The sequence below is a fragment of the Globicephala melas genome, chromosome 14 (assembly GCF_963455315.2).
Source record: "Globicephala melas chromosome 14, mGloMel1.2, whole genome shotgun sequence".
In the NCBI taxonomy this organism is placed as follows: Eukaryota; Metazoa; Chordata; class Mammalia; order Artiodactyla; family Delphinidae; genus Globicephala; species Globicephala melas.
In genome coordinates, this window is record NC_083327.1 from 88,113,831 (window position 1) to 88,128,995 (window position 15,165).

The window sequence follows — 15,165 nt, forward strand, 5'->3', positions numbered from 1 at the left end:
CCCTGGGACTTATTTATTTGGTAACTGGAAGTTTGTCCCTCTTAACCTCCCTCACCTATTTCTCTCATCCCTCCACTCCCCTCCCTCCTGGCAACCACCTGTTTGTTCTCTGTATCTATGACTCTGTTTCTGTTTTGTTATGTTTGTTCTTTTTTTTTTTTAAGATTCCGCATATAAGTGAGATCATACAGTGTTTGTCTTTCAATGCCTGACTTATTTCACTTAGCATAATACCCTCTAGATTCATCCATGTTGTCACAAATTACAAGATTTCATTCTTCTTTTATGGCTGAGTAATATTCCACTGCATGTGTGTACCACATCTTCTTTATCCATTCATCTGTGATGGTCACCTGGGCTGCTTCTGTATCTTGGCTATTGTAAATAATGCTGCAATGACCATAGGGGTACTTATATCTTTTCAAATTAGTGTTTTTGTTTTCTTTGTAAGAATGCCCAGAAGTGGAATTGCTGAGTAATATGGTGGTCCTAGTTTTAGTTTTTTGAGGAACCTCCATACTGTTTTCCACAGTGGCTGCAGCAGTTTACATTCCCACCGACAGTGCACGAGGGCTCCCTTTTCTCCACACCCTCGACAACACTTGTTATTTGGTGTCTTTCAGACGATAACCTTTCTGACTGCTGTGAGGTGACATCTCACTGTGGTTTTGATCCCCATTTCTCTGATGACTAGTCATGTTGAGCATCTTTTCATGTGCCTGTTGGCCATCTCTTTGTCTTCTTTGGAAAAATGTCTATTCAGGTCTTCTGCCCAATTTTTAATTGGACTCTTTGTTTCTTCGATGAGTTATATGAGCTCCTTGCATAGTTTGGATATTTACCCATTATTGGATGTATCATTTGCAAACATCTTTTCTCTTGCCTGAGGAGACACAGCCAAAAAAAATATTGCTAAGACCCATGTCAAAGAGCATACTGCCTGTGTGTTCTTCTAGGATTTTTATGGTTTCAAGTCTTACATTTAAATCTTTAGTCCATTTTGAGTTTATCTTTATGAGGAGGTGGTCCATTTTGATTCTTTTGCATGTAGCTGTTCAATTTTCCCAACAGCATTTGTTGAAGAAACTGTCTTTCCCCCACTGTATATTCTTGTCTCCTTTGTTGCAGATTAATTGACCGTAGGTGCATGGGTTTATTTCTGGGCTCCTATTCTGTTCCATTGACCTATGTGTCTGTTTTTGTGCCAGTACCTTACTGTTTTGGTTACTATAGCTTTGTAGTATAGTTTGAAACCAGGGAGCATGATTCCTCTATTTTTGTTTTTCTTTCACAAATGGTTTTGGCACTTTGGGGTCTTTTGTGGTTCTATACAAATTTTAGAATTATTTGTTCTAGTTCTGTGAAAAATGCCATTGTTATTTTGATTGGATTGCATTGAATCTATAGATTGCCTTGGAAAGTATGCTCATTTTAACAATATTAATTCTTCCAATCCATGAGCACAGAATATCTTTCCATTTGCTTGTGTTGTCTTCAGTTCTTTCGTCTATGTCTTATAGTTTTCTGAGAACAGGTCTTTTACTTCCTTGGTTATATTTATTCTTAGACCATTTATTCTTTTTGATGCAGCTGTAAATGGGATTGTTTTCTTAATTTCTGTTTCTGATAGTTCATCAGTGTATAGAAACGCAACAGATTTCTGTTTATCAATTTTGTATCCTGCAACATTACTGAATTTACTTATTCTAATAGCTTTTTGGTGAAGTCTTTGGGGGTGCGTCTGGGCGAAGCGCACGGCTCCTGAGTGTCAGTTGTGTCCAGGACACGCTCTGGGGTTCAGAGCCACACTGGCAGAAGGAGGGACCAATTACAGCCCCATCCCCTCGGGGGGCGCATCACCGTCCTTGTGGGCTCATGGTAAATGAATTGGAAGGGAAGAGTGCGCTCTGAACACCAGGCTCTGTGCACTCCTGTCGGTGCGCTGCAACTAGTTGATTAAATGCCAGGGCTGCCAGAGGGACCTGTGGGCTCACCGTGTGCAGGGTGCTCCCGAAACCTGGGCAGGAACCCTTTCGGAATCCGTGGGCGACCGCGAGCCCTCTCACCAAATGGGCCGCCTTTTCCTGGAAAGGTCCCTTGGTGGGGGGGCTTGAGATAGATAGGTACCTGGGGAGTTTCGTGTCTAAATCGCCTGACGTGGAAAGGAGACCCGGACAGGGCTCTTGCAGCAGCCTTGCCTCGGCGACGGGGCGGCTGTGACAGGCGTGGCAGGATGGGGGACCCAGAGGCTTGCAAGGGAGGAGTGGCGGGAAGAGGAAGTGGGACACAGAAGGTGGTGGAGAAGGCCTCCCGGGGGGTTCCTCAGACCCCTCTTCAAGCCCTGCCTGTGCCGCGGAGCAACGCCCAGGCTCCAGGATGGGGCTGGGGTCTGGAGCTGCTGGGGCAGGAGGGAAGCCGAGCAGGAAGGGGCAGTGCCCCCCTCCCCAGGGCTCCCCCGTAGGCCTCCACCCCACCGACCCCAGGGCTGGGGCTGCCCGCCCCTCCTAGCACGATCACAGCCACGGGATAGCTGGGACCCTTCACTGGTCCTTCAGCCCGTTTGGACCCGAAAGGACCCTTGAAACCTGGGAATCAGTCCAGGCTCCGCCCCTGCTGGAAACCCCATAGGGGGCAGCGTCCCTGTGTGCTGGGCAGCAGGCCTGGGGTGGGTGCTGCCTGCCCTGAGCCCTCCTCCCCCCACCCACTCCTGCCCCCTAGGCTGTTCTCCAACATCCCAGCACTGGCCGCCCACGTCACCTGTCGGTTCTGTTCATCAATTACGTGGCGCTCCGTGCCCGCACCCGCCTGTCATCAAAAGGTTTTCCACACAAATCATGTCACCTGCACACACTAATCATCTTCTTCGCCTCGTTCCAGGTTCTACGTATCATTTCTCTCTCCTGTCCAAGTGGATTAGCTCGTTCTTTTACAACCTGTCACGGTTAACGGGGGCTTGATCTGATTCCCACGTCGTGAGTCTGGGGTAGCCCTCTGCATCACACACACAGCATTTCCTGGGCGACGTCCTGGTTCTTGAAGGAAGGCATGCAGCCTATTTCATCGTCTCCATGTTTGAAATGTGTCTTCACTACAATCTGCTTTCCCTGAAATCTGTCTGAGGCATGACAGCTTCAGCGATGACGGTTCCCTGAAGTTAGCTCTTTGCCCCTTTTCCGCTTCCATGGGAAAGCCCGAGTCCAAAGTGTGACTTTCTGGTAGGAAGGTATTCAAGCAGCGACCACCCTCCCACCTTGCTCTCTTCCCTCGTGACTGGGAAATGTTCAGTACAACTCGAAATCATTCGATTTCTTAGGGTCTGAGGATCTGTGTTAGATTTGGGCACAGTTTTGGAGCTACAGAAAATATCTCCTAAAAAATGTATCTGCCACTAATTTTGCCTGAACTTTTCGACCTTCTTCCTTCTTGGATGAGACAGGACACTCAGGGCGGATGTCTGTGGGCTGTGTTTCGGCAGGGACCCGGGTTCTTCCCTCCCTGGTCACTCTGACTCCGCTCTGGGAACACGCCAGTCTGGGACGTCATCCACGGGGCTGGGGTGGGGCTGACCTGCCTCCATCCCAGGACGGCCCCCGACCACGGGCACTGGCTTAGGAATATTCCCTGCTCGTGGCAAATGTGGCTGCACAAGCAAGTGGCCTGGCGGTCCGGCCCCTCCACGAGGATGCACCCCTCACCGAAAGCCGTCCAGGAGCGCAAGCACACGTGCTGGGAGTGACACACACACAGCCGGGGTGGAGTGGGGTTGCACACTCTAGAGTGTCCTGTTTCCTGGAGACCTGGGGCGTCTTCTCTCACGAGCCAGGACACCTGCTCTTTTTTCTGGTCCTGGACAGGAAATGTCACCTAGCTACAGCCCAGGGCTACCTGTGCTGTGTTTCGTGGGTCAGATGACAGGCAACGCACACGTGTCACCTGGGAGTGCTCGTATAGGGCGCCAGACCTGGGTTCCACCTGCCAGCCGTATTTCAGTTTGCTGCAGGGTCTCTCTTCTAAATGCTCAGCCTAAATTGATCAGTCTGCCAACTCTGTGCTCACAGAAGACGCTTCCATGAGGACCTGCTCCCCACTGCACCAGGGCTGAGCCTTCCGGAAGCGGCTGCACTGCTGTCAGCACGGAAGCATGAGGACCCAGCCAGTGAGGCTACTTCCCCACCACTCGCTTGTCACCTTCAGACAGCCTCAGGCTACGGAATTTGTTCCTTTTCTGCAGTCAATAAAGATCATGAGGAGGCAAAGCCTGGACTAAGCAGAGGCCCCTCGAGCCCGGTGGCTTCAGGGGAGGGAAGTGCCCGCAGGGTTCAGTGAGTCCAGCCCAGCGAACAGAGCGTGGAATCTGGATCCGGACTTGAATCCCTCACAGCCCCTTCGTCTTCAGAGGCCGGTCTCCAGAGAGACCATCGTTCCTTCAGGCGTCCCTTGGTCTTTTGGAAATTTGGAAGGAAGGGGCTCCTCAGGGAGCGCTGCTGAAGGGGTCCTGGGTGTTTACAGAGTGTTAGGCAAGGTGGTGTGTTTCAAGTGGAATCAATCGATCAGCTGATTTATTGGGCCTTCAATATGAGTAGCAGGCGACCACCGGTGAGAACCCTGCCCTGCTCTCAGGAGGCCCAGGAGAGCCCCCCACCCCCGGGAGGACGGGCTCTCTTGAGGACAAGGCTTTTCCCCATATCCTTGACTGTTTTCCTGAACTACTACTGTCTAGAAGCCACAGTTGTCAGGCTTGGAATACCTGGACACGTCCCACCTACTTATTCTGTTTCATTAGAGATTAATCAGTGCAATGGAGACAATCGGGCGTATTACTCAATAGCTGATCATTGAATTGTCCTGAATTAAAACCCAAGGGTGATTACGCTGGGCTCTGGTAAACAAGACGTGCGTTTGTGGGAAAGGGCTTTATTTCCCCTGCTCTGGGCTGGCCGGTCTCCACACGCCTCCCTGGGGTGTGGACCCTTCCAGCTGCTCCTTCGTGGCTACTCCTTCCACGTGTGGACTCTGCCCACTGACCTCCAGAGCTGCACCCAGACCCTCTGCCCAGGTCCGTCTCCTTGTGAAACTGTTGGTGACCTTGTGAGCCCAGGGTGACTGTCCTCTCCCTTGAATGGTTACATTATTGTCTGTTATTATAGCTATCATCCAGTGGGTATAAATTAACAGTAGTGACTACTCAGTTTCTGACTTTTGAGATTTTTTTCCGAGAAGAAGATTAGCTGTGAAGAAAGCCTAGGTTTGGCCTGTGAATTGCCTCACGTGTAGCGGGCGATCAACAAATGTGAGACCAGAAGCTGCGTCCTAGGACCGGCAGTGGACATCCATCAGTGAGAGGTTTAATTCTAGCTGAACAGTCGGGAGTCTATAGCGATGCCTTTACCGTGCGCACAGCATCTGGGCTTCATGCGTTAAGGGTAGGTCTGGGTTGGTGTGGCCAAATGCTGCGCATGTGTAACCACCACCGTTCTTATGAGAAGAGTCACCAGTCATGCCCCTCCCTTTACTCAGCCGATGTATAGCTAAAAGCGAGCATAATTGGGTGATTGCATCGGAATTGTTTAAAGGGCACCGGGAAGCTGACTCTTCGAGAGAACTTTGTGGTCAGAGGAGCTTTGCTCTGGGCCCACTCCTGTGTCCTCCCCATGGCCGTGGCCTCAGGGCTCCTTCCTGGCCCAGGTCCACGTTCATTCACACTGTCCTGCTGTAGCTGCCACAAGAGAAACCCGCTGCCGTGAAAAGGGAAACATTTTGTGGTTTGGCTTCCACTTTGGGCTGACGTTTTCCATCAAGAGAAATGAAAGTTTTACCCTTTAAAGTTTATATCAAGCAGGAATAAAATGACATTTGTATTTATTACTATGAACAAATCAGCTGAAACAGAACAACGAAAGCAAGAGAAGACAATACTCGAATCACGTGTTTGTGGTACCAACTAGGGGGAGGGTTGACTAGGTGTAAGTCAAAGAGAAAAAGCAAGAAATATCACATTATGCAAATATACGTTTTGGAACTTATTGGAGACAAAGCACAAAGGGAAAGTTTTAATATGCAAATAAAAACTAGTTTTCTGGAAAATATTTGCACATGCATTAAAGAGCCCACAGATTTAGGGTGTGGTGATGGCGAAATGAACAATAACTCCTGCTCGTGCAGATTGATGGGTCCTGGCAGCCCTGCCGCTGAGCGTGTCGCTGGTACCCCGGGGCGTTTCAGCCACGCAGGCCTCGCTCTCCGCACGCACCGCGCTGTCTGTGCGTCGGCGCCATAAGGACTCGGGGCTGCAGGGCCTGCGGGGGAGGAGCTGTCCTGGCGCAGAGGCTCCTCCCCAGGGCGTGACGTGGTCCCCTGGGGGCGTGGCGCGGTCCCCCGAGGGGCGTGCCACGTGCATTTTGTCCCTGAACCAGGCTCTTCTCCAGCGGCACCTGCCCACCCAGGAATGGGACCCTGCTGAGCGGGCCGGGGCAGGCCCCTTTCTCACTCGATCCCCCACGCAGTTTTGTGTATTTGGGAGCTGCCCCCGCTCTGCCGCCCGAGCAGGCAGACAGCTGCTCCGACCAACAGCTCAGAGGGACCGGAGCTCCCAGCCTGGCACGAGCAGCGTCATCAGAAGGACACGGGTCAGTGTCTGAATTTCTGCTGAAGTTGGAAGGCTGTTTGAACGTCTCTTTTGCATTTTTTTTCTCCTCGGTGTTGAAATTAAGATAGTGAAGGGATAGTTAACATAGTTAAGGTTTAAGAAGATGACCCATTCGGAATCCTAGGCAGTTGTTAATTCCTGTTAATATAAGACTTTTAAGTTCAGTGAAAGTAAAAGTGAGATATCGCTTGAGATTCAGTGTTTACATAAATAATAGAAAACCGCATGGCTTGACTTGAGCTAATTCTATTCTTTATTCAAAATATACACTGGCATTCCTGGGTGGAACATTCTTAAAACACAAATGCAGTGAATTTGCAGAGAGGGAGCATGCGCTGACATGTACAGTGTACCCAGTGGCTCTGTCCGAACGTCTCCGCGCCTCTTCTCTTTTCTCCGGCTCTTCGGCCCTCCTGACCCCACCTTTTCTGGGGTTGCATGGCTGAGGATGTGAAAACGCACCCATCGCTGTGGCTCAAGTGACCTCCAGGGCCTTGGGGGCCAGAGGGTCTGGGTGGACATTTCTGGGAGAAAATGAGTAGGGACTGGCCGACTGGTCAGCAGAAAATTCGGCCAATGCCTTAGAGGGAGGTCTGCGGCGGCCCCAGCCCGTAAGGCGGCTCAGGAGCTGAGAAGGGGGCAGGGCGTCTGTGGGGGCAGACGCTCACGGGCTCCGGTTCAGGCAAACCTGGGTCTAATCTGCACTGCGCAAGGACCAGCTGAGTGGACTGCACACACAACCAGCTCGCAAGGCCTCAGTCTCATCCGTCAGTCACATCCTCTCCTGATGAAGGTCTAGAAAAGGTCAGGTAAGACCGTATCTGTACAAAATCAGTGCACGGAGAGTTCAGCGACTGTCCCCGTCACCATCCCCCGTGGCATCTCCAGCTGAGGCCTCGATCACACTTTCCTTTGTGTTAATGTGTGTGAGCTCTTCCCTAGAGCAGCATCTCTCAACTCTAATGGACAACGAGTCATCTGGGAATCTTGTCAAAATGAGACGGACTCAATGTGCGTGAAGTGGGACAGGTTCTGCTTCTACCCAGAAACTCCTGGTGATGCCGGGTCCCGGGCACTGTCTGAACAGCAGGACTCTAGGTCCTGTGAGCAGGTCTGTGTGCTCCAAGACGGCCAGCACAGTGTCCACACGTCGTGGACACTGCGGAAGCCCTGCCTGAGTGGACGGGTGAGGTAAGCCGTGTGGCTGGAAGGAATGGCCCCATACAGCGGGGTGAGAACGAGTGCACAATTCCGTTTAAGAAGTGTGGTCACAGAGGTGTTTATGATGACATGAGGGGTTTGGGGGGCGTCCCATAACCTCTGAGGCTTGTGTAGAGAGGAACCCACAACGTCCCCCTGGCTCCCCGGCTGACAGAGCACAGGGTTGGGTGGAAAACTGCTCTGACTGGTCAACTTGGTTAGAAGTGTGGAGCCGATGCTCTACCCTGTGACGCTGCAGAGAGTGCTCTCCACTGTCCTACTGTGTGCTCAGCGCACAGTAGGAGCTCAACAAGTATAATTTACATGAGAAGGAAAGATAAACCCAGAGGAGAAAAAGCCCGAGGAGGGTGACGTGTAAGTCAGATCTGAAGCCAGGGACCCTGAGGAGGAGGCCGAGCTCCCCAGGGAGTCAGGGCCGGGGTCCCCACCACCGCCCGTGGCCCAGGGAGCTGCGGCCGGCCTTTCCCGCCTGGCGCCCCGCGGCACCGTCCCGCCCCGGACCTGGCTGCACTTCCCGGCTCTGCAGCTCACAGCTGTCAGGCGGCAGGTGACTGTGAACCTCTGTCGACCCCCGGGCCAGGCACCTGCAATGAGAAGCTTAAGGAATCCGTGTCTGGTGTTGGTGCGGCCTCGTTAGCGAGCTGCCACGTGGCGGCCCAGAGCAGGGTCGGCGCACTTTCCCTGCAACGCCAGGTAGTACATGCTTGAGGCTGTGCAGCTCCTTGGTCTCAGCCCCAACGACTGAACTCTGCTGGTGGGAGAGAAGCCAGCCAAGGCGACATGTAGGAGAATCGGTGACATCCCTGTAAAGGCTTATGTAGAAAGACAGGCAGCAGGTCTTACTCTGCCTCACCTAGAGGCAGGTGTGCCGAACCGGCTCCTGAAAGACGCTGTCTGAAGACACAGTCCCGTCCAGCTCCTGAAGGGATTTCTTGACTTACGGCCGACCTCACCCAAGCCTGCGTCCAGAGTGAGTACCCGTGGGTAGCGGGAGTTCTGTGTGGTTCATCTGGGCACCTTTGAGCATCCTCCAATTCTGGGCATCTCTCAGATGGTTTTCTGGGGGGAGTGACTGAGTGATAAAGGACCTATTCCTTTCCTAATTGATCCAAACCTGTGGCCTAGAGATGGTCAGAGGCACCCCTTCAAGTGTCTACTCGTGAGAATGCGGGGGCCTCCCCTGGGCTTCTGGGTCACTGCGGCAGTGTCAGAGCGAGGAAGCCCCTGAGAAGGACCTTTGGGGATCGTCACCTACGTCTGCACGGCAAGTCCACGTGGGAGTGCGAGGTTCGCGCTGGTTCCCAGATCCAGCTGGGTTTGAAGCTGCAGGCTCAGGAGGGAGGAGGGGCTCCTTTCCTGAACTCTCTGCTGGGTTCTGCTGTGAACAACGAAAATTAGTGATTAACTTAAACATTCCTGGAGCACATGGGTGAGATGGGGAGAAATGGAGATGTGGGAAAATCCCCCTGTGGTCTGTTTATGTCATGGGCTCAAAAGTCCATACGGGTTCTTTAAATAAAGTTATTTTTAAGATGTTTAGTGGTTTGCACCGCGGGGCAGACGCTCAGACGGAGCTGTGCAAACTGCTGGCGTGCTTTTCCTCCTTGCTCCCTGCAGCGTCCCTGTGGTACATGCCTGGCCTGCTCTTCAAGCCTGAGATTCGGTAAAGATTGTAAACATGGGTCATAAAGGCCACCTGTAGGGATTCCAGATTGCTTTTGACCAACTCCGTGAGAAACACCCTCAGATCCCTTGGCTTTGCAGTGTGCTTTGGGGTATTGTTTCGCTTGCTTTTTAAAAAATAAATAACACCACAGATACGAAATTAAAAGAGTTGATTCAGATCTCAGGGAGGAAAATCTATACACTGTGACGTTGTCAGGTAAACCTGGGGTGAGGCTGGGTTCTCTGAAGCACCGCTACTCATCCTGAATCCTGGGCCACCACATAGCACCCGGAACAGAGTAGGGCTCGGTGAATAAGTGCTGAATAAGCAAACACTTGGTGCACACGGCACCACGGTTTGGTCTCTTCCTCGGCGTCGCTGGCGCTGCCTTACCCCCAGCGCCCCGTCTCCTCACGGAGCGGGTGCGTCCACGGCCCGTGGGTGGCAGATGGACAGCGGGAGGGGTGGCTCCTGAGGAAATGGGGTGATGACTGAGCAGGGTGAGGTTTGGGAGGCCACGAGGGCTTTCTTCATGGACGGGAACTCCGTCTCTTATTTTGAAAGGAGATGATGTGTTACCTAAACTTGGATGGAGTTTAAAACGAAGAGAAGTTGAAATCAGCAGCCAGGATGGATATGAGAAGTTAGGGTGAAGTGTCGAGGTCACACCAGTGAGCCTGTCCCCTGTGCTCACACCCTCCGTGTTGTACCGTGTTGGTCTGTGTGGCCAGCAGAACATGCAGAAGTGATGCTGCACGACTTCCCAGCTGTGTCGCAGAGGCCGCCCTGGCCTCCCGCTTGCTCTCACCTGCATCTCTTGCTCCCAGGGACGTCTCTTGCCACTTTGTGGGGATGCCCTTTCACCCTGGGGAGAGGCCACGTGGTCAGGGCTGTGACCTCCTGCCACCGGCCATGGCTGTGCGGCATCTCGGAAGTGGGTCCTGGGTCCTGGGCGCTGTCAAGCCTTCGGGTGACTACAGCCTCACGAGAACCAGACCCGCCTGACAGAACCACTCCCAGACTTCCATTAATCATGTGGGATAGTAAGTATTTGTGGTATGAGCTGCTACGTTTGGGGGAATTTGTTACGCGGCAACAGATAACTGGTACACGGTCTTGATCAGCTGGGAGCTAACGACCTAATGACCTTGCCGGGTCCCTTCCAGCCCCTGATCCATCGTCTGGGGCAGAGACCCCCGTGGTGTGGTTTCCCCTCTGGAGCCTGACCCTCTGCCCGTCACCTGTAAAGTGTCGGTGATGAACACAAACAGCTGACCAGGTTCACTCGCAACAGCTGTTCATTAGGAGTGATTAGGAGACGTTTTCCTCTGGGTGCCGGCACTGCACGGCATGCCTTGGGAGTTCTCTGTCTTCGGAATCCTGGAGGCAGCCAAGCAAAAGACTGAGATTTTCAGGAGTGTTGTCCCAGATAAAGCACAGTTTGAAATACAGACTTAATAACACAAGGGCTCGCCACTGCACTTTGTCTTTGTTAGTCCCGTCCAGATAAAGTTTCTAGCTAGGTTAGTGCACTTTCCCTGTCACCTTCAGACTCCATCAAATACATTTCGGACCTGAAAGTCTGTAAATAAAACAAGAGCTCCAGCGACTGCCTCTGCTGTCCCGTGTGGTAGCATGAGTCACGTGTGGCCATTTAAGTTAATTAAAATGAAATGAAATGTAAAATCCATCTCCTCAGTCTCAGTAGCCACGTGCCACCGGATTGGACGGCACAGACTGCATGATCAAAGGAAGTTCTGGTGGACAGTGAAAATCAAAGGATTAGCACCATGAGTTCCACTTCCGAATGGCTGCCACCTTGGCATTGCCCTTGGCATACGGTGGGGCTGTGCCCTGTCATCCTGCCCCTGACGGGCCCCTCATCTCAGAAGCGGAGCTGACGGAGGGCGGGTTGGCGTGGAGCACAGACCACCTGGAGACAGGAGAAGCCGCGTCAGTTCTCTTCCTACTTCCTGCAAGACGAGGCCGTCTTCGTGTGTCTTGTTGAAGGCCGGACAGGGGGACATACACTCAGCAGGTCGTCATTAGCGGGTGTAAGTTGCCTTGACCCACGTTGCACAGAGAATTCCATCTTTGACACAGGAGCTTGGCCTGAGCGCTGGTCTTTGCAGAACTGACCGTTTGACGTCTCCCTGCAGCATGTCTCTCTGCTGTCTGAGCCCATTTCTTTTCAAACCTTCTTAAAAATGTCCAGACCTCACAGTAGACTGAGAAGCTGGTGAGCTCTGCAGCGTTCTCCTCTGCTGGCTTCAGCTGTGTTCCCCGCAAAGGTCTTGGTGGGCACATTAAAAATTTTTTTTTTTATTGAAAATATAGTCGATTTAAAATGTATTAGTTTCAGGTGTACAGCAAAGTGATTCAGTTATACGTATGTGTAAAAATACATAATCTTTTTTTATATTCTCTTCCATTATAGGTTATTACAATATATTGAGTAGAGTTCCCTGTGCTGTACAGTAGGTCCTTGTTGATTATCTACTCTATACACAGTATGTGTATCTGTTAATCCCAAGCTCCTAACTTATCCCTCCCACCCATCCCCTTTGGTAACCATAAGTTTGTTTTCTGCGTCTGTGCGTCTGTTTCTGTTTTGTAAATAAGTTCTTTTATATCATTTTTTAGATTCTACGTATAAGTGATGTCACAGGATATTTGTCTTTCTCTGTCAGACTTACCTCACTGAGTATGACAATCTCTAGGTCCACCCATGTTGCTGCAGATGGCATGTTGCTTGGGTCCCTCTATCTGCAAACAGAGGCATTAAAACCCGTCTCTTCTCCCGTCCCTCTAAGTCACGGGGCGGCCGAAGTCTCCTCCGTTCTGTGCTCTCCCCTAAGCCCTCCTCCACCTGGCTAGCACCCCGCCGTTGCTCTAGCCAGGCTGCTACGACGCACCCTCGTTGCCGAATCCAGCGGGGGCCCCTGGGTCTCCATCCCCCTTCTCTCTCCCGAGAGCCTCTCCTTTTCCGTTTCCCCTGACGCCACCCTCTCTGTTGTTCTAATGCTCTTCTCTTCATGTGCCCGAATGTTGGAGCCCCCCTGTTCCGTCACCGACCACCTTCCCTTATAACTGCACCTTCTCCCACTCGTTCCTGCACTTGTAATGGAGAACCATATTCTGATGGCCCAAAGTCTGCATTTTTGCCCCCGATCTCTCTTGAGATACGGATTATTTAAGAGTACTGGATGTCTCTACTTACAGACCACACGGCATTGCAAACTTAAAGTGTCCAGCTCTGAACCCACCCTCTTCCCCTGCCAGCCTAAGCCCATCCCACCTCGAGTGAGCATGCGTTGGTGTTTCCATCACAGCCGGCCTTGCAGCCGTCGGCAGGCGCCGTAAGTGGGGTGACCAACACCTGGAAGCCTGTCCTCCAGGATATACGCCCCTGGGAGGTGGCGGGCAGGCTGGCTCGGAGGAGGGTAGCAGGGGTGCTCAACGGGCAACATCACTGGGCTGTTTGTAAGTATTCCAGCTCCATCCCTGTCCCGGGTGCAGGGAAACGGAGTGAGTCGGGGTGGAGAAGCATACAGCAGACCTGAATCCCACCTCTGCCTCTGTCGTGCAGAAGAGATCATACTGGGGGCCAAGACGGGAAGCGTGTGCAGAATTCTGCCCCAGGGCTTTTGGGCCCCGAGTTTGCCACGTGTAGAGTGTAAACAAGTCAAGCCACCTGTTCGCCCAACAATGCCGCTGCGGCTTTGCTTTACCAACACCAGCCCCCTTCGTGGGGAAGAAGTGGGACCCCCTGAAAGCAGGTTTACCTCTTGGATAAAAGAAAAGAGACTGAAGATGGTTAACAAAGAAATTCTTCCCTGAGTCTAGGAGCCAAGTTTCCGTGAACCTTCGTGATAGGAAATTTGTCGTTGAAAGACATAAAATCTTATGGAAAAAGTAGGGTGAGAGGCCTAAAGCTGAGTGTGAACCTATGAAAGTTATCACAGATTTTCAAAAAAAATTTTTCCTGTTCATTAAAATAAAGCACTAAGGTGTTTGTATTTGTTCCTTGTTGATGCTGTGATAGAAAATCACCAACGTAGTGGCTTGAAACAGCACAAATGGACTCTTACAGCCCTGGACGCCCGAATCGGCCTCACTGGGCTAACATCCGGGCGGTGGCAGGGCTGCTTCTGGAGGTGAGAGCGATGGCCTTGCTGCCCCAGCTGCCAGGGGCCCCCGGCACTCCCTGGCTGGGCCCCTCCTGCGTCCCTCTCTAAGGGCCCAACAGCTAAGCCCGGATAATCTCCTGTCTCCAGATCCATCCCTTGATCCCACGTGCAAAGTCCTCTTCGCCGTGTAAAGTGACGTAGGTTCTGGGGACAGGACGTGGACCTGTGCGGGCCATAGGGGCTGCTATTCAACCTGCCGCGGGTACTGGATGGAACGGAGAAGGTCTCCATGGCTCTGCGTGTCTTAAGTAACAATGGGTCCCTGATGCGACCGGTTCCCAACTGGCCCAGGCTCCTCGCACAGGTGTTTTCACATTTCCTCCACGGAAGAGCCGTTCCTCCTCCCTGGGGCTGTGCATCTCCCACGAGGTGTCCTCTGTCCACGGGTGCCCCGTGGTGCCGAGAGCTTTGGGGGCATGCCACCCAAACGCCCTGGCACCCTGGCAGCCCGTCCTGCACACACGCCTCGCCCCGCGGGAGCCTCTACTCTCCCTCCTGCGCCCCCCACCCGTCCCCGATCCTGGCACGGGCTGCCCCTCCGTGCGGCCCCTGACCCCCTGGAAGCCCTCTCCTGTCAGGTCGACTCCAGGACACTTCTAGCAAAGGTCTTGCAGCTGAGGAGAAACCGGGAGTAAACTCTGTGCCCCGCCCTCCCTGGTGTAGCAGGAACGAGGCCGCTTCCCAGAAGGGCCTTCTGTCCTCGGTCACCAGCGCAGGGACGCCGGCCCCTGGGTCTGAGAGAAGCCACTTGCTGGTTCCCCTGGAGGAGGGCGGAGGCTTCCTGGCTCACACGGCACTGCTTCCAGGACTGACCGCTGGGTCTCTCCCCCAGGACGAGAGGCCCTTGGCAGGGGTGCCCATGGGGGGCTGCCTATAGAAATGGCTCCTGCCATGCACACCCAGTCGTGTGTGTGCGCACGTGGGCACATGGTACATGTGTGCATGTGCGCAGGTATGTGGGCACGTGTGTGCACACGCACATTTCACGGGGGTCTCGGAGCGGTTCACAGAGCTCCCCAGACCTCGTCCGGCAGGGCTCACCCGGGTCCCCACGCCCAGGTCCCTTGGGAGCCTGCTCCTGTCGCCTCCCAGGTGGCGTGTCCTGACACTCAGTGTGGCACGGCAGGACGCTTCCCCAGGGAGCCGCCGTCCCAGGAAATCCCGGGTCCGTAAGCAGATAATTGCGGCGCGCGGGGCTGTCCAAGCACACGCGCTGCGGCACTGGGGTCTGAGCACTGCTTGGTGTCGGCGGGTGGGCTGTACCCTGGGACCATCCTCATCGTCAAGTTGGGCCAGACTCACACGTGCTTTGAAGCAAATGAACGAATGTGAACGCAGCCCCTTGTGGCCGGGTGGCATTGCTGTAGGGTCACTAGCGTGTCTACTCTCTATCCTCACCGTGGGGATAGGCTGTGCTGTGGAGAATCGGTGTTAATTTAAGA